This window comes from Oryctolagus cuniculus, chromosome 7 (genome assembly GCF_964237555.1).
Source record: "Oryctolagus cuniculus chromosome 7, mOryCun1.1, whole genome shotgun sequence".
In the NCBI taxonomy this organism is placed as follows: Eukaryota; Metazoa; Chordata; class Mammalia; order Lagomorpha; family Leporidae; genus Oryctolagus; species Oryctolagus cuniculus.
The window spans coordinates 140,054,931-140,073,914 of record NC_091438.1 but is presented as its reverse complement, the minus strand read 5'-3'; positions in this window follow the sequence as shown (position 1 = coordinate 140,073,914).

Genomic DNA, 18,984 nt, shown 5'->3' with positions numbered 1-18,984 from the left:
CCTTTGCCACAACACTGAGGCTTTTCCCAAAGAGAGGCGAGGGTTGGAAGCAAAAGGGTCGAACATCAACTGTCTCATCCACGCCCTTCGCAGCCAAGCACGCACTGTGTCCCACACTGAGACATGCTTCTCACGACAGCAGAAAGCAGCTATGGCTTCTATAACTGTCGATGCTTTCAATCGCTCCCCAAAACCCCGACGTGCCTCCTCCAGCTTTCTCTCAAGCCCTGTAGCCTGTGTCCCTCTTCGACTGCCCAGGGACAGACGCGGAGGACAGGGAGAAGAGAAAGAAGTATTGCAAACAGCTCAGTGTTATACGCCGAGGAAGGATACTAAGCTGGAGCCTCTAATCCTCACCTCTGTGGTCCGCTCTGAGGCTGACCTTGTAACGTAGTCCAGGTGTCCTCCGCCTCCCGTCAGCAACAAGGTAGTCGAGTCCTTTGCCCATGAGAGAGACCCCAGCCTGTGGCGTAGCAGGTAAAGCCGCCGCCTGCAGTGCCAGCATCCCATATGGGCGCTGGTTCAAGTCCCAGCTGCTCCACTTCCGATCCAGCTTTCTGCTATGGCCTGGGAAAGCAGTGGAAGATGGCCCAGGTCCTTGGGCCCCTGCACCTGCATGAGAGACCTGGAAGAAGCTCCTGGCTTCAACCGGTGCAGCTCTGGCCATTGCGGCCAATTGGGGAGTGAACCAGTGGATGGAAGACTCTCTCTCTCTTTCTCTCTCTCTCTCTCTCTCTCTCTCTCTCTCTCTTTTCTTCTCTCTCTGTATAACTTTGACTTTCAAATAAATAAATAAATGGATAATTTTTTTTTAAAAGAGCTGGGTGCCTGGGGAGATTGCCTCATGTGGACTCACGCTGGTCTCACGGTGAGCTGGGCTGCAGGTTAAGGCAGCGGGAACAGGACCCTGTGTTGAGGCTCTCACTGTTCCTTTTTGCCTCAGTGTGGTGGCAGCCACTGATTTCTGCTCGATGGTTAGAGTTTAAAATCCTACAAAATACCAGCAGCTTTATTTTTTTGGCCTGGTTGTTCAGTGCTATGAGGTGCCCCCAATGATGAGTGGCAATTTCAACTTCCAAATTTTGCCACTGGTGGAAGTGTTCCTCCCTTGGATGCTAAAAACTTCACCATAGCTCCCTCCCCAGAGTCATGGAGCCAGTAGACAAATGGTTTTCGAGTGAGCTAAAAAAGCTTCCTTGACAGATAAACCACTCCCCCATTCAGTCTTGTTTCTGAACTCTGGCTGGCTCGGGGGGGAGTACGTGGTTCGAAGTATAGACTGTAGCCTGCAGTCTCCCTCCCTGGGCTTCCCACATTCTAGAAGGCTGACTGAGGACGCTCAGGTTACACCAGTGCATGCGGGCTGGCAGCTCACTGTCTTTTTTCCAGTAAAGTTTTTTTACTTATTTTTTATTTATTTATTTTTTTATTTATTCAAAAAGCAGAGTGACAGAGACAGAGCAAGACAGACAGGCCTCCCATCTGCTGGTTCACGCCCCAAATGTCTGCAACATCCGGGGTCGGACTAGGCAGAAGCCAGGAGCCCAAAACTCCATCAGAGTCTCCCACGTGGGTGGCAAGGACGTCATGCGCTGCTTTCCTAGGGTGCCTTAGTAGGAGGCTGGGTTGGAAGCGGAGCAGCTGCGCCACATGCCCGCCCCTCACTTCTTTTCCTTATGAAGACTGTTCCATGGTCAGAGACAACATTGTGGGTTAAGCCACCACCAGGGACACGAGCATCTCATATGAGCACTAGTTCATGTCCTGGCTGCTCCACTTCCAATCCAGCTCCCTGCTGACGTGTGTGGGAAAGCAGTGGAAAGGCCCAAGTGCTTGGGCCCCTGCACCCATGTGGGAGGACCCAGATGCAGTTCCTGGCTTTGGCCTGGCCCACTCCTGGCCATCGTGGTCAACTGGGGAGTGGATCAGTGGGTAGAAGATCTCTCTCTTTTTCTCTCCCTTTCTCTCTGTAACTCTGCTTTTCAAATAAATCTTTTTAAAAAATGAAGCATCATTGTGTGGGACACCAAGACTGTATGGAGTCCATGGTTGGAGGTTCTGGTAGAGAGGAGACGGAGGCAGGAGAAGCAAACTCAAATTTGGAATGAGTACCTTCTCCAGGGAGACACGTTGCTTCCCTTTCACAGGGTGTGGGTCTGCGTAATTAACCTGCCAACCAGCAGCCACTGGCACCAAGCCAGGGGTCAAGGACTGGTTGCTGCTGCTGGGTAAATGGGGCATCAGTGGCAGTGGGAAGCCTGGTTGGCTTTGCAGCAGGATACTGTTGTTCTTGAACCCATGCATCTTCCCCGCTCCTGTTGCCATGGTTCTTTGTCCGTGAACCCACTGAACGTGAACTGGACTGGCTGGGGGCGTGGGGGAAGGCCGTCTTAGTGCACGGAACATCTTGTCTGCTGATGCTAAGAGCCTCCCCCACAGCAGGGCCCACGGTGAGTCATCAGTTGGTATACCTGCTGTCACCATCTGGACCATTCTCGGAAATCCACTTTTCTCAAACTTATTTGTCATTAACTTCTGATCTTTTAAAAATTATTTATGGCTGGCGCTGTGGCTCTAGCACCCTGGGTTCTAGTCCTGGTTGGGGCGCCAATTCTGTCCCAGTTGCTCCTCTTCCAGGCCAGCTCTCTGCTGTGGCCAGGGAGTGCAGTGGAGGATGGCCCAAGTGCTTGGGCCCTGCACCCGCATGGGAGACCAGGAGGAAGCACCTGGCTCCTGGCTTCAGATCGGCCAGTGCCGGCTGTAGCAGCCATTTGGGGGGGGGGGTGAACCAATGGAAGGAAGACCTTTCTCTCTGTGTGTCTCTCTCTCTCACTAACTCTGCCTGTCAAAAAAAATTATTTATGTAGGGGGTCAGCATTGTGGCATAGAGGGTTAAGCTGCCACCTGGGACACCAGTATCCCATACGGGTGCCGGTTTATGTCCTGGTTGCTCCACTTCCTATCCAGCTCCCTGCTAATGTACTTAGGAAAGTAATGGAAGATGGCCCAAGTACCTGGCCCCCACCCCGTGTGGGAGACCCAGAAGAAGCTCTGGTTTTCCTGGCTTCAGCCTGGTCCAGTGCTGCCTATTGTTGCCATCTGGAGAGTAATCAGCATATAGAAGATCTCTTTCTGTCTCTCCCTTGCTCTCTGTAACTCTAGCTTTTAAAAGAAATAAATTTTTTAAAAATAATTTATTTTAATTTGTTTGAAATGCAGAAAGGGAGAGAGAGAGAATCTATATTCCATTAGTTGGTACACTTATTTAATAAATCTTTTTTTTAGGCCGGTGCCGTGGCTCATTAGGCTAATCCTCTGCCTAGCGGCGCTGGCACACCGGGTTCTAGTCCCGGTCGGGGCGCCGGATTCTGTCCCGGTTGCCCCTCTTCCAGGCCAGCTCTCTGCTGTGGCCAGGGAGTGCAGTGGAGGATGGCCCAAGTGCTTGGGCCCTGCACCCCATGGGAGACCAGGATAAGCACCTGGCTCCTGGCTCCTGCCATCGGATCAGCGCGGTGCGCCGGCCGCAGCGCGCCGGCCGCGGCGGCCATTGGAGGGTGAACCAACGGCAAAGGAAGACCTTTCTCTCTGTCTCTCTCTCTCACTGTCCACTCTGCCTGTCAAAAAAAAAAAAAAAAAAAAAAAAAAAAAACCCTGATTGGGACGGCCACATTGTATATCTAAGTGCCTGTGTTCCTGACCCAGCTTCTCTCCCAAATTCCAGCTTCCTGCTAGCGTGCACCCTGGGAGGCAGTAGCTGATGGCTCATGTTGTTGGATCCCTTCCACCCATGTGGGAAACCCAGACTGAGCCCCTGGCTTCGGGCTTCAGCCTGTCCCTGAGCTGTTGTGCTGGCATTTGGGGAGTGAACCAGAGGGCAGGAGATGTCTGTCTTCTTTCTCTGGCTCTGTCTCTGGCGCTCTCTCTCTCTGCCTTTCAAATAAACAAATAAATAAATGAACAATATTGTGAATGAGGCACAGTTTTGCCTCCACACCCTGAGTACCTCTACAATGACAACTTGCCCTAGCAGTGTTTGTACTGGGCTCTATACAGCATGTTTATCCCTCCCTCCCTCCCTCCCTTCCAAGATTTATTTGAAAGACAGAGTTTTAGAGAGAGGAAGAGACACAGAGAGAAAGCTTCCATCTGCTGGCTCACTGACCAAATAGCTGCAACAGCCAGGGCTGGGCAGGGCTGAACCAGGAGCCAGGAGCTTCCTCTGGGTCTTCCACATGGGGGCAGGGACCCAAGCACTTTGGCCATCTTCAATTGCTCTCCCAAGCACATTAGCAGGGAGCTGGATTGGAAGTGGAGCAGCCAGGACTTGAACCGGTACCCACAGGGGATGCCAGCATCCTGGGCAGTGGCCTCCCCTGTGTGCCACAACGCTGGCCCCGCATGCACCTGTTCCGTGACCAGGGCCAGTGGCAAAGCCTCTTGCACTGCAGCCTGAACCAGCTGCAAAGCTTTCTCTCGTCTTCACTAGCTCTGTGCCTTACGCAGAGCTGGACACTGGGGCTGGGAAGGAGTAATGTGTGCTGCCTCCACCATCCAAACAGACCTATCAGGCCTTGGGCCTCCTTCCCAGGAAAAGGAAGTCCAGACTGCAGCAACCTGGCGGGACTGTCGATGTGGCGCAAGCCATGTGTCTCCCAGGATGTTATTGAAGTGGCAAGCTGCGGTATTGTCATTGGATTGATCTCCCACCCTTTGATACCTATTATTGTCTAATTTTGGTTTCCATCAATAAGGTGCCACCATGTAGTACAACAGTGTGGCAGCCTGTGGGACGGAATGGTAAGTTCATGGGTTGACTTTGAGCTCTAATCTAGCCTCATTCTATTTGGGAATTGGAAAGCTCAACACCCCATTTCCCAGACACTCATGTAGTTGAGGTGCTGGATGTGAATTAGTTTCCTTCAAGCAGGTGCACATGAAAGGAGAGACAACTTGAGACCAAAGTCACTTTTCTGCACTTGTGGCTTCTGGCAAGCCAGGTCTGCTCAAAATACCCAGAATGCTTCCTGTGCCTTGCATTGAACTGACTGAGGCAGATGGCGGTGGAGTTGAGATTCCTGCAACTGAACTAGGTTACAGAGCTGAAAGGGGGCTTAAAAAAAAAAAGATTTATTTATTTATTTATTAGAGAGAGAGAGAGAGAGAGAGAGAGAGATCGTCCATCCAATGGTCCACTCCCAAAATGACCACAATGTCCAGGGCTGGTTCAGGCCAAAGTCAGGAGCCAGGAGCTCCATCTGGGTCTCCCACATTGATAGGAGGGATCCAAGCAGCTGTGGCATCCTCTGCTGCCTTCCCAGGCACATTAGCAGGAAGTTGTATTGGAAGTGGAGTAGCCAGGGCTCGAACCAGTGTTCTAATGTGGGATGCCGAAGTCACTGAGTGACATCACTGGCTCTAAGCCAGGGCTTTCCTTGGAAGCAGGAATGTAAGATAAGTGCTTCTTATATTGTCTGTCATAATGGAGAGAACTCTATTTGCTTGGTCAAATTTGGGGAGTTACACTGATATATTTGCCCCCAAAGCCACATTTGAAATAGCAGCAGTGACTGGGGTAGCCATTTAAATACGTTTACAGTATTTATCCACCTTCTTCCAGACCATTTGTCTTCTTCACCATCCAAACCAAAGACACGGCTATGGGCATGAACGTGACCGAAATCACCACCTCTACACATCTTAGGCCTTCAGTTGTGGCATTAATCTCTGCAAAGTTCTCAGGATTTTTTATTTTAATTTAACTTTGGTGGGAATGAGGAATTTCAACTTCTACTTTGTTTCCCAAAAGTTTTTAGCCTATGGTCTGGGAGCCAACAGCTCAGGATAGTTTTGCTAATTATGCAAGTGAGGCTAAAACTACTGGATGGATGTGGGGATTGGAGCCACCCAAGTGAGCTTCGACCTGAACTCCATTTGTCACTTGACTTCCTGTGCCTCATACTGTCTCTGGGCACTTGGCTCCTCACCTGCCCTTCAGTGATCTCTGCACTGCAAGAGCCGGAAACCAACAAACAGCATCTCCCAGCCCCGCTGATGGCTGGGTCGCAGTTAGGCTCCGCCGGTGGGAAGGCCTTGGCTGTATTTGCAGGCGGGAGGCAGGAAGGCCTACTTGTTGCTCAGGAGATTCCTTTACTATGGCAGCCGTGAGCCCTCTGCATTGCCATTAGCCACCATGGGACTGTATTTCCTGGGCTCTGGATAACGCCACTTTTCTTTCTTTCTTTTCTTTTCTTTTTTTTTTTTTTTTTTTGAAGATTTTATTTATTTATTTGAGAGGTAGAGTTAACGACAGTGAGAGGGAGAGACAGAGAGAAAGGTCTTCTGTTGGTTCACTCCCCAGATGGCCACGACAGCTGGAGCTGCGCCGATCCAAAGCCCGGAGCCAGGTGCTTCTTCCCGGTCTCTCACACGAGTGCAGGGGCCCAAGCACTTGGGCCATCTTCTATTGCTTTCCCAGACCATAGCAGAGAGCTGGATTGGAAGGGGGCAGTCAGGACTAGAACTGGTGCCCATATGGGATGCTAGCGCCGCAGGCGGAGGATTAACCTACTGTGCCACAGCGCCAGCCCCAATAATGCCACCTTTCATCCTCAGCTCCTTCAGCATTGCTGATGTCTTTATATTTTTTAAAAAAATTTAAAAATATTCTGTTTTACTTGTTTATTCTTTTTTTTTAAAAAAGATTTATTTATTTATTTGAAAGTCAGAGTTACACAGAGAGAAGGAGAAGCAGACAGAGAGAGAGAGAGGTCTTCCATCCATTGGTCCACTCCCCAATTGGCCCCAGTGGCTGGAGCTGCGCAGATCTGAAGCCAGGAGCCAGAGTCGTCTTCCCGGTCCCCAATGTGGGTGCAGGGGCCCAAGGCCTTGTGCCATCTGCTACTGCTTTCCCAGGCCATAGCCGAGAACTGGATCAGAAGTAGAGCAGTAGGTCTTGAACTGGCACCCATATGGGATGCTGGCACTGCAGGTGGCGGCTTTACCCACTACGCCATAGTACTGGCCCCTGCTGATGTCTTTATAACCAAGTCTCTGCATCAGTACATTTCTGCTTGAAACAGGAAGAATGGGCTCTGTTTTTTCTTACTGGCTACATTCACACATTTCTATAATCCCATGCTCCAGCTGGTGCCACACAGAGGCATTCTAAGTCTGTAGGAATCCATGTGGTTAGTGTCTGGTGGTCTCCCAAAGGACTGGGAAATTGAGCACAAGTTCTCCGGAGGAGAGGAGAGATTCACAGTTAGGACTTGTGTTCTTGTTATGGGCGCTTTCTTTTTTATTCAATGGTCTGTGCACCTGTGAACTAATTCACTTATGGGAATTGCATGAGAGAGACATTGTTATGTCAAGATACACCTCTGTTAACTGGGCCCAGAGGGATTTTTTTTCTGTTACTGTTATAAAGATCAATTGGGTATTGCTAGGGTGTCTATGATCAGAGACTTTCAGAAGGCCAAACCACTCTGGTTTTGTGTCAGCCCTGCTGCACACTAGTGAATGCTTCCCATTTGTATCTGATGAGTAACTGCCGCGTCTCGGCCTCCACCAACCCAGACTCCCCGGCTGATTGAGGTCAGAGCCATTTCACCTGTAGACCCATCCGCCACATTCCTGGGCTGCAGGAGATGCTTGGTGAAGTGCTTTTAAATGATTCTGGCACTTCCCTCAGCCCCTGCCCTTTGCTTTGATCATGGAGGTGAATTTCTGGGCCTCTTTAGGGAGTGTGATTATTAGACTGGTCAGCAAGCTGAGTGTACAGAGGCAATCAATCAGTCAGCCTCCTGGGGGCTTTGACTTTCTCCCCCTAATTTAAATCAAGAGATTTCCACTGTTCTACAAAGTAACGACAGTGCAGAATTGCATCCAGGTTTGCATAAACCAACACTTTAAGTTGCTAGACTAACAGCTGCCAGCTGTCAGAGGGAACACACTGGGCACAGAATTGCCAGTAAGTACACTCAAATCCATAAGTTCATTTTGATCTAAAACTATATTCAGGCTGTGAAGTGCTCTCCAAATCCACCTCCATAAATAACCCTCTGCTTCTGCATTAAATAAAATAGCAAATTCTTGCCATTTTTCCAGGGCGGCCCTGTTTTCTCTGCTTTTCATCTCCCAGGATGTGCGAGAGGCTGGAAGGAGTTTGTCTTCACAGTGATGAGGATAATTTTCTCAATTAACAGAGGATCAGCTTCCTCAGGCAGGGGAGGGAATGCTTCCCCTGGTGCAGCAGATGGCCCTTTGCATGCTCCCTGAGAAACTTAATCCAGTCTCACACCTTGGAGTAAATTCATTCAAATAATCTCTTTTAATTGACCTACATCAAAGGTCAATTGACTTGCTGGATTAAGTGATGATTTCCACTACATCTTTTCCCCCAATGTTTTAAAAAAATTGGGATGGGGTAAAAAATAAAAATTAATAATTTATTTAATTGTATTTGAAAATCAGAGTGATAGGAAAAAGAGAAACTGAGAGAAACCAAGAGTTATCTCTCATCTGCTGGTTCACTCCCCTAGTGCCTGCAATGACCAGGGTCAGGCCAGGTCAAAGCCAGGAGCTCAGAACTCAGACCAAGTCTCCCAGATGGGTGGCAGGGACCCAAGTACCTGAGTCATCATCTGCTGCCTCCCAGGATGTATGCATCAAGAAGCTGTAATTGGAGTGGAGCTATGACTTGAGCCAAGGCACTCAGATACAGGATGCGGGAATCTCAAGTGGTGTGTTTTTTAAGAAGATTTATTTATTTAATTATTTGAAAGGCAGAATGACCAAGAAAGGAGAGAGAGAGAGAGAAAGAGAGATAGATTTTCCATCTACTGGTTCACTCTCCAAATGCCCCATATTAGCCAGGGCTGAGCCATGCTGAAGCCAGGAGCCCAAAACGCCATCCTGGTCTTCCACGTGAGTTACAGGGACCCAAGTACTTGAGCCATTATCTGCTGCTTTCCCAGGGTGCATAAGTAGGTGGCTGAGTTGGGAACAGCATCTTGGGGTCTAGAACCAGCACTCTGACATGGGATACAGGTGTTCCACGTGGATGTGTAGCCCACTGACCACAATGCCTGCTTTTCCTTTGCCCATTTTTAATTTGGGTTATTCATCTTGTTGAGCTGAAGAGTCATTTATATATTCTGGAGCCTCATTAGATACATAATTTGTAAATATTTTCTCCCATTATGTAGGTTGCATTTTCATATTATTTTTTAAATAAAGATTTTATTTATTTAATTGAAAGAGTTAGAGAGAGAGAAATCTTCCATCTGCTGGTTCACTCCCCAAATGGCTGCTATGGCTGGGGCTGGGCTGGGCTGAAGCCAAGAGCCAGGAGCTAGGTCTCCCATGTGGGTTCAGGGTCCCAAGCAGTTGGACCATCTTCCACTGCTTTCCCAGGCACATTAGCAGGGAATTGGATTGGAAGTGGAGCAGCTGGGATCTGAAGCAGTGTTGGTATGGAATGCCAACACAGTAGGCAGCAGCTTAACCTACTATACCACATCACCAGCCCCCATATTCTTGATAAAACAAAAGTTTTTAATTTGTTGAAATCCAATGCATCCCTTTGTTCTTTTCTTGTTGGTGCTTCTGTTGTCAAATCTAAGAATCTATTTCCAAATCTGAGAGCATAAAGATTTACCTGTGTCCGGTGCCGCAGCTCAACAGGCTAATCCTCCGCCTAGCGGCACCAGCACACCGGGTTCTAGTCCCGGTTGGGGCGCCAGATTCTGTCCCGGTTGCCCCTCTTCCAGGCCAGCTCTCTGCTGTGGCCCAGGAGTGCAGTGGAGGATGGCCCAGGTGCTTGGGCCCTGCACCCCATGGGAGACCAGGAGAAGCACCTGGCTCCTGCCTTCAGATCAGCGCGGTGCACCGGCCGCAGTGGCCACTGGAGGGTGAACCAACGGCAAAGGAAGACCTTTCTCTCTGTCTCTCTCTCACTGTCCACTCTGCCTGTCAAAAAAAAAAAAAAAAAAAAAAAAAAAAAAAAAAAAAGATTTACCTGTATGTTTTTTTCTAGGAGTCTTACAGGTGCCTTCCCAGAATTGAGGAAGAGAAAGGCCTATCCTGGGATGGAATGCAACCCCACTTAAATAAATGCTTGTTACTGCTCCAATATCTGCCTGTCAGCATAGCCAATGCCAGACAGGGTGCAGCTCACCAGGTGTGCGGAAGAAATAGGTGTATTAAAGGAAACTAGTTAAACATTATCAGCAACTATGTACGCATGTGCAATTTTTTTATCCATAGCTGCTATGTAGCATTAGACTATCCAATCAAAGGGGCCGGGGCTGTGGTGTAGTGGGTTAACCCTCCACTTGCAATGCCAGCATCCCATAAGGGCACTGGTTATAGTCCTAGCTGCTCCATTTACCATCCAGCTTTCTGCTATGGCCTGGGAAAGCAGCAGAGGATGGCCCAAGTCCTCGGGTCCCTGCGCCCATATGGGAGACACAGATGAAGCTCTTGGCTCCTGGCTTTGGTCTGGCTCAGCCCTGGCTATTGCAGCTATTTGGGGAGTGAACCAGCAGATGGAAGAGCTCTCTTGCTCTCGTTCTCTCTCTCTATCTTCCTCTCTCCCTCTCTGTAACTTCACCTTTCACTTAAATAAATAAAACTTTAAAAGACTACTCAATCAAATGTATATGTGTAGCCATATACAGGAGACAAAAAAGTGAAAACACATATAAGGAAATGCCTTTCTTTGGGGCTCAGTTTCTTTTGGACATTAACCAAGCTTTTTGCCAGCGTAATAAAGATCGTTTGTCCTGTTGAAGCCTCAGTATCTCGTATTTCTGTTCATGCACCTGCTACAGATGTTACAATATTAGTACCTGTATTTGGGTCAATGATCAATTTGGAGGAAATTTTTGTACACAGAGTTAGGTAGGAGTCCAAATTTGTCCTTTTTTGTATGTTCTACAGTTTCCAAGCAATATTTCTTGAAGAGTCTACTCTTTCCCAATGGTTTTGACTCCTTCATTGAAAGCTGATGGGTCACAGATGTTTGGGCTTATTTCTGGACTTCACATTCTGTTCCCTAAGTGTCTGTCCTTATACTGTGTTGCTTGGGGATGGAGCTGTGGTGTAGCGGGTAAAGCTGCCACCTGCAGTGCTGGCATCCCATATAGGCACTGGTTTGAGTCCCGGCTGCTCCACTTCTGATCCAGCTCTCTGCTATGGCCTGGGAAAGCAGTAGAAGATGGCCCAAGTGCTTGGGCCCCTGCACCCATGTGGGAGACCTGGAAGAAGCTCCTGGCTTTGGATTGGTGCAACTCCAGCCATTGTAGCCATTTGGGGAGTGAACCAGTGGATGGAAGACCTCTTTCTGTCTCTACCTCTCTCTGTAACTATTTCAAATAAATAAAAATAAATCTTAGAAAAAAAAGGCAGAATGGGGGGAAAGAGAGAGAGAGAGAGAGAGAGAGAGAGAGAGAGAGAGATTGTCCATCTACTGATTCACTCCCCAAATGCCTACAACAGTAACCTGGGCCAGGCTGAAGCCAGGAGCCAAAAACTCCATGTGGGCCTCTCACGTGGGTGGAAGGGGCCCACATACCTGCACTGTCATCTGCTGCTTTTTCCCAGGTGCATTAGCGGGAGCTGGATAGGGAACAGGGCTGCAGGGACTAGACAGCTGCTATGATGTAGCAGGTCAGTGTGGCAAATGGTGGCCTTACCTGCTGCACCACAACGCCAGCTTGAGTCCTCCAACTTTTTCCTTTCCAGCTTTGTTTTGGAGGTGAGCCCTTGCTCTATCAGTTAGGGTGCTGGTTAAGAAGTCTGTGCCCATATTGGAGTACCTGGGTTTGATACCTGACTCCAGCTCCTGAATCCAGCTTCCTTCTGATGCAGACTCTGGGAGGCAGCAGTGATGGACCAAGTAATTGGGTTCCTGCCACACATGTGGGAGGCCTCAGCTGAGCTCCCAGCTACCAGCTTGGCCTGGCCCTGTCCCAGTCGTTGTGGCATTTGGGGACTGAATCAACAGATGGATGCTTTCCTTGTCAGTCTCTCTGTGCTTCTCAAATGAATAGAAATTTCATATTGCTTTGGCAATTAAAGGCCCCTTCCAGTTCTCTAAATTTGAGAATTGGGTTTTCTATTTCTGCAAAGAAGGCTATTGGACTTTCAACAGGGATTGTTGGTGGCTGGCACTGTGGCACAGTGGAGTAGCATTGGTGAAACTGCCATCCTGTATTGGCACCAGTTAATGTCCCAGCTGCTCCACTTCAACCCAGCTCCCTGCTAATGCTCCTGGGAAAAGTGGTGGAGGATAGCCCAAGTGTTTGGGTCCCTGCACCCACGAGGGAGACTCAGAAGAAGCTCCTGGCTTCAACCTGTCACACTGGGCTGTTGCAGCCATCTGGGGCAGGAATCAGCAGACGGAATTTCTCTCTGTCTCTGACTTTCTCTCTGTAACTCCTTTCAAATAAATAGATAAATCTTAGCAAACAAACACCAGGAATTGTGTTGCATCTGTCAGTAACTGCAAGGAATCCTGTTACTTTAACAATATTAAGTCTCCCAGTCTACTACCTTGGGATGCCATTCTTTTTTTTAAATGTATTTATTTCTGCCTTAATATTTATTTCCTCTCTTTTATTTTTTAAAGATTTATTTATTTATTTGAAAGTTAGAGTTACACACAGAGAGAAGGAGAGGCAGAGAGAGAGAGAGAGAGGGAGAGAGAGAGAGGTCTTCCATCCATTGGTTCACTCCCCAATTGGCCCCAAAAGCCGGAGCTGCACTGATCTGAAGCCAAGAGCCAGTAGCTTCTTCCGGGTCTCCCACATGGGTACAGAGGCCCAAGCACTTGGGCCATCTTCTACTGCTTTCCTAGGCCATAGTAGAGAGCCAGATGGGAAGTGGAGCAGCCGGGACTTGAACCGGCGCCCATATGGGATGCCAGCACTACAGGCGGTGGCTTTACCTGCTGCACCACAGCACTGGCCCCTCTGCTGCCTCTCTTACAGATGGGAAGTGGCCAAGTGACTGCATTCTGGCAGTCCAATAATCACATCCCAAGTGCTATTTCAACTCTCGTGCTAAAGCCTAATCCCAAATAATCTTTTATTCTTAAATATGCACTGTGTGATACTTGAAATAAACTTATACTTAAAGAGTTATTCATTATCTGAACTTCAAATGTAACTGGTGTCCTGGGTTGTTCTTGGCTCAGTCTGGCAACCCCAGCTGGAACGCAGACTTCCAGGAGAGGAGGCTGCTTGGCAGGGTCAGGTGCCCGGGTGGGGGTACAGGAAAGTTGGTCCTGTGCATGGTAGGCAAGTGCCAACCAAAGCCAAATGCTGCCAGAGCAAAGGGACGTGGCTGGAGGTGATGTGGACAGGAACAGGAAGTGGGCAGGCGAAGGGACACCCCTTCTCCCTCCTCCAGATATGCCATTTCCCTCTGGTGTCCTCACTGGCAGCTGGCAAAAAAAAAAAAAAAAAAAAAGAGTACTTTTCGGTTTCACCTCTGGCATCACAAAGCACAGTATACACAGCGGGTTGGAGGCATTGGCAACAGATTCAAAACTGGCGCTGCTGGGCTGCTGCCGAGAGGAGCCCTCTCCCCTGTGTCCACCTCAGACCTGGGTGTAGAGGGCAGGGACTAGGGCAGCCCTTCCAGAGAGAAGATCCAGGGGCTGCTAACTGGATGATCAAGAATTGATATCCCTGGGGCTAGTGCTGTGGCATAGCAGGTAAAGCCACTGTCTGCAACGCTGGCTTTCCATATTCCAATCCAGCTCCCTGCTCCCTGGGAAAGCAGTGGAAAATGGCCCAGTCCTTGTGCCCCTGCACCCGCGTGGGAGACCTGGAAGAAGCTCCTGGCTCCTAGTTCCTGGCTCCTGGCTTTGGCCCAGCCCAGCCCTGGCCATTGCAGCCACAGGGGAGTGAACCAGTGGATGGATGATCTTTCTCTCTCTTCCTCTCTCTCTGTTACTCTACCTTTCAAATAAATCTAAAAACAAAAACAAAAAGCTCATGAAAAAAGAACTTCGAATTGTGGGACCAGCGTTGTGGTGCAGCAGGTTAAGCTGCTACTTGCGATGCTGGCATTTCATATTGGAGCTCCTGCATGCCAGCTGCTCTGCTTCTGATGCAGCTTCCTGTTAATTCACCTCGGAAAGCAGCAGAAAACGGCCCAAGTATCTGGGCTCCTTCAATCCATATGGGAGACCAGAATGGAAATCCAGGCTGCTGGACTGTGGTCAGGAGTGAATGAAGACCTCCCTCTCCCTGTCTGTCACTTTGCCTTTCAAGTAAGTTAATAAATCTTTGGAAGAAAACAAACAAAAAAAACTTATAACCTAACTGGGAAGGGAATTGTCACTATTCATGCCTAGGTTTTATTTTTATTTTATTGTTTGAGAGAGAGAGAGAGAGAGAGAGAGAGAGAGAGAGAGAGAGAGAACTCCATCCTCCAGTTCACACCTCAAATGCCTCATGGTTGGGGTTCCCTGGTGCCAAAGCTGGGTTCCAGCATTGTGGTCCAGGTCTCTTGCATGAGTGGAAGGAACAGTCATCACCACTGCCTTCCACGGTCTGTGTTAGCAGGAAGCTGGAGTCGAGAATCAAACACAAGTACTCTGATGTGGGACATGGGTGACTTAAGTGCTAGGTTAAGTTCCCATTCCTCTGCCCAGGTTTTAATAACTTCCATGGATAGTAACTTTTTAAAAAAGATGTATTATTTATTTGAAAGGCAGAGTGACAAAGAGGGAGAGAGACAGAGAGATCTTTCATCTGCTGGTTCACGCCTCAAATGGCCACAATGGCCAGGGTTGGTCCAGGTTAAAGTCAGGAGCCCAGAACTCCATCCTGGTCTCCTACATGGGTCTCAGAGGCCCAAGCACTTGGGCCATCCTCTGCTGCTTTCCCAGGCACATTAGGGTTGGTAGCAGAGCAGCCAGGACTCAAACCAGCGCTCTGATATGGGATGCCAGTGTCATTAAGCCACGGTGCCACAGGCCAGCCTCTCACGGTCTCTGCTTTTTGACTGATAGCTTCCTTATTATAAATATTTTTAAATATTCATTTATGTGAAAGGCAGAGTTACATACAGAGAGGCAGAGGCAGAGAGAGAGAGAATCTTCCATCCGCTGGTTCACTCCCCAAATGGCTGCAATGGCTGGAGCTGGGCCAATCTGAAACCAGGAGCCAGGAACTTCTTTTGGATCTCCCACACAGGTACAGGGTCCCAAGCACTTGGGCCATCTTTTATTGTTTACTCAGGCCAATAGCACGGAGTTGGATTGGAAGTGGAGCTGCTGGGAATTGAACTGGCGCCCATATGGGATGCCGGCACTGCAAGCGGCGGCTTTATCTTCTACATCACAGCACTGGCCCCGCTCTATTATATTTTTTATCAGCTATTGGGAATGTTGAATAAGCAGTTAGCACCTTGCCACACTGTTACTTGATTGAGAAGATAAGTGCTAAGATTTGAACACGATTTGGCTTCTGAACTCACGTGGACATTAAACCCCAAAACCATAGATTAATGGTATGAAGAGGGTGGATACCACCCACTTCTGGTGATTAGAGGCGGGGCCTAGTAGGGGGTCCTTGTGTCCTCAGGAGGCGGTTCTTATGGGAGCAACAGCTATAAAAGCCTGGATTGGGCCAGCCTTTCTGCTTCCAGGCCCGCCACGGGGTCCTTCTGCCCACTTCTCCCTCTTGCCTTGTGGTGCTCCATGCTACCTTGGGACTCTGCCAGCAAGAACATCATCCCCAGATACTGGGCCAATGAGGCGGCCTAACCTTGGACTGTGAACCCCAGAACCGTGAGCTGAAACAAACCTCCTTCCTCTTCAGTGGCTTGTCTTTGGTCCATCTTTGTAGTAGCAGAAGCTGACTGATAAAACAGCACATGATGCAGACTTTGCCCATGACACAGTAACTTTGGTGTGACTTTGCATTGTCTTTCAGAGAGATGAGTGTGTTATATGCAGGAAGGAAGAGGAGTGTGGATGTTGGGTAGCCAAAGGGGTCAACTGTGGCATTGACAGAGTAATTAACATCCTGTACAAATTCTCCCAGAGAAGAGAAAAAGTAGGAATGTTCTCCAGTGCCTTTTGTGACACTGACATAACCATGAACAGAAATTTTTTCTCATGGTCTGGGACTGAGAAGTTTAAGGTGAAGTCACCATCAGATTCAGTTATCTTGTGAGGGTCTTTTTATTTTTCTTTAATCTTTCTTTATTAAAAGGCAGAGAGAGAGAGAGAGAGAGAAAGATCTTTTATCTGCTGGTTTACTCCTCAAATGGCTGTAATAGCCAGGGCTTAGGCAGGCCAAAGCCAGGAGCCAGGAGCTCAATCCAGGGTATCCCTTGTGGGTGGCAGGGGCCTAAGCACTTGGGTCATCATCCATAGCCTTCCCAGACACATTAGCAGGAAGATGGATGGGAAGCGGAGAAACTGGGACGGAAATCAGCATTTCAGCATGGAATGTCGGTGTCACACACAGAGGCTTAACCCTCTGCACCACAATTTCTTCCAGTCTTGCACTGTAACTTCATCCCTTACCTGTCAATCTAGTATGCCTGCTTTCCCATAATGCACCTGTGTCTCATCTGGGACCAGGAAGGAGGAGATGCCATTTTGGTCACAGGGAAGGGCCATGAAACTCCCCAAAAGCCTCATGGACACTAACCCCACCCAGGCTCCTCGTTTGCACAGTTAGGAGACCACCTCCTACCCCATAAAAGTGACTTACATGTGGAAATGCCCCTTTTGATTTTTGGCTCCTAGCCCTTGCTTTTGGATCCTTCTGTGGCCTTCCCCCACTCTCTGCATAGGCAACTTCCTGCCCACACTCACATGTGAATATAGATTCACTCTCACTTTTCAATAAATGCTGCCCTCACTTGTGTACTGTATTTATGCCTCTGCTTTGAATTCTTATCTCTGTCTGCGGCAAGACTTGGAATAAAAATTGAGGTGCATGGGCCCTTAACAATTTCCCTAGGACCTGGATATAACTCAGCCAAGCCCTCTGCACCTCCTGAACAGGGAGGCCTCTCTCAGCTGGCAGCTCCTTGTTCCTCACTCCATCTGAGGTCTCATCACGACAGCCTTAGCGTCACGGTCACTTAGGTGACCACTAAGAAGTTTTCCTTATGGCTCTTCTCTTTTAAGCCCTTATCAGAATCACTCTTTTTTTTTTTTTTTGTATTTTTTTTTTTTTTTGACAGAGTGGACAGTGAGAGAGAGAGACAGAGAGAAAGGTCTTCCTTTGCCATTGGTTTAGCCTCCAATGGCCGCTGCGGCCAGTGCGCTGCGGCCAGCACACCGCGCTGATCCGATGGCAGGAGCCAGGTGCTTTTCCTGGTCTCCCATGGGGTGCAGGGTCCAAGCACTTGGGCCATCCTCCACTGCACTCCCGGGCCACAGCAGAGAGCTGGCCTGGAAGAGGGGCAACTGGTACAGAATCCGGCGATGGATGGAAGACCTCTCTATCTGTGTCTCTCCCTCTCTCTCCCTGTAACTCTGCCTTTCAAATAAATAAATAAATAAATCGTAAAAGAAAAAGGAAACGGCACATCATACATTCCTCTCCTACCGTGTTCTCACACAAACCATTGCCTTGCCTTGAAAGGGAGTGTGCTACTCACTCCACTTGGTTGCCCCTGGGCCCTATGCCTGTAGTGGGAGGACAGTTGTGGTTTGATGAGGAATACATCATGAGTAGCCTATCCTGGGTCAAGTATTTGCACCGTTAGGCACTTGAGTCATCTACAACAGCTTCCCTTCACTCAGATGGAGCTAATGTTTCTGTCATGCCAGACCATGCCCTGATGTTAGGGGTAGGGGTTTCTTTTCTTGTAAAAGCCACACTATGGGGGTTGGCACTGTGGCGTAGCAGGTAAAGCCACCGCCTGCAGTGCCAGCATCCCATATGGGTGCCAGTTCAAGTCCCAGCTGTTCCACTTCTGATCCAACTCTCTGCTAGGCCTGGGAAAGAGTAGAAGATGGCCCAACTTCTTGGGCCCCTGCACCCATGTGGGAGACCTGGAGTAAGCTCCTAGCTCCTGGCTTTGGATTGGTCTAGCTCTGGCCATTGCAGCCAATTGGGGAGTGAACCAGCAGATGGAAGACCTCTCTCTTTCTCTCTCTCTGCCTCTCTCTCTCTCTCTCTGCCTGTGCCTCTCTGTAACTCTTTCAAATAAATAAATAAATCTTTTTAAGAAAATAGCCACTCTGTGGATATTCAAAATTTGTCCCTAAATGCTAGAGGTTTTCACAAAGGTATCCTTTGTCACACTCCAGAAGATCAAGTTCTACGCACAAGCTATCTCCCAACATCCACCAGTGTTGAATAACTTGTCAGCTAATAGAGAGAGGGTTCTATGAAAATAAATAATCAATAATTTGATTTCTTTGAAAAGCAACTAAGGAATAGATAAAGGAACCAAATGGAGCCTGCTGCAGTGGCTTTTCACTTCCCTTTGGGAAGATGGGGTTGATCATCCTCCAGGAGACCATCCCTGGGGAGCTTTTAATTCTTGGCTGCACAGTCGCATGCCCTTGAAACTGGTCTGCCTGTCACCCACCCCCCACCCTCCTGCTCCTTAGAGGCCCACTGGTCTACTTCAGAGGCTTTGTCCTAATTCTAATGCTCCACGCCCTCCTCGCCTTAGCCTGGCTCACTCCTCCTCATTAGTCTCAGCTGCAAGGTCAAGTGTGAGAAGCCGTCCCTGACCTCCAGTGAATCTTCCTTTGCTGTTGCCTGTTAGAATTCTTTGCCATCACACTTCCTCTATTTCCTTCTTAAGTTTATTGGCCACCTCTCCCTTTATGATTGAATTATGTCCCCCTCCTCCCACCAGTTCCTATGCTGAAGTCTTAACTATCTCAGAATGTGACCTCATTTGGAAGTAGGGTCATTATAGCTGTACTTAGTGAGGAGGAGACCATACTGGAGTAGAGGGAACCCCAAATCCAATCACACTGGTGTCTGT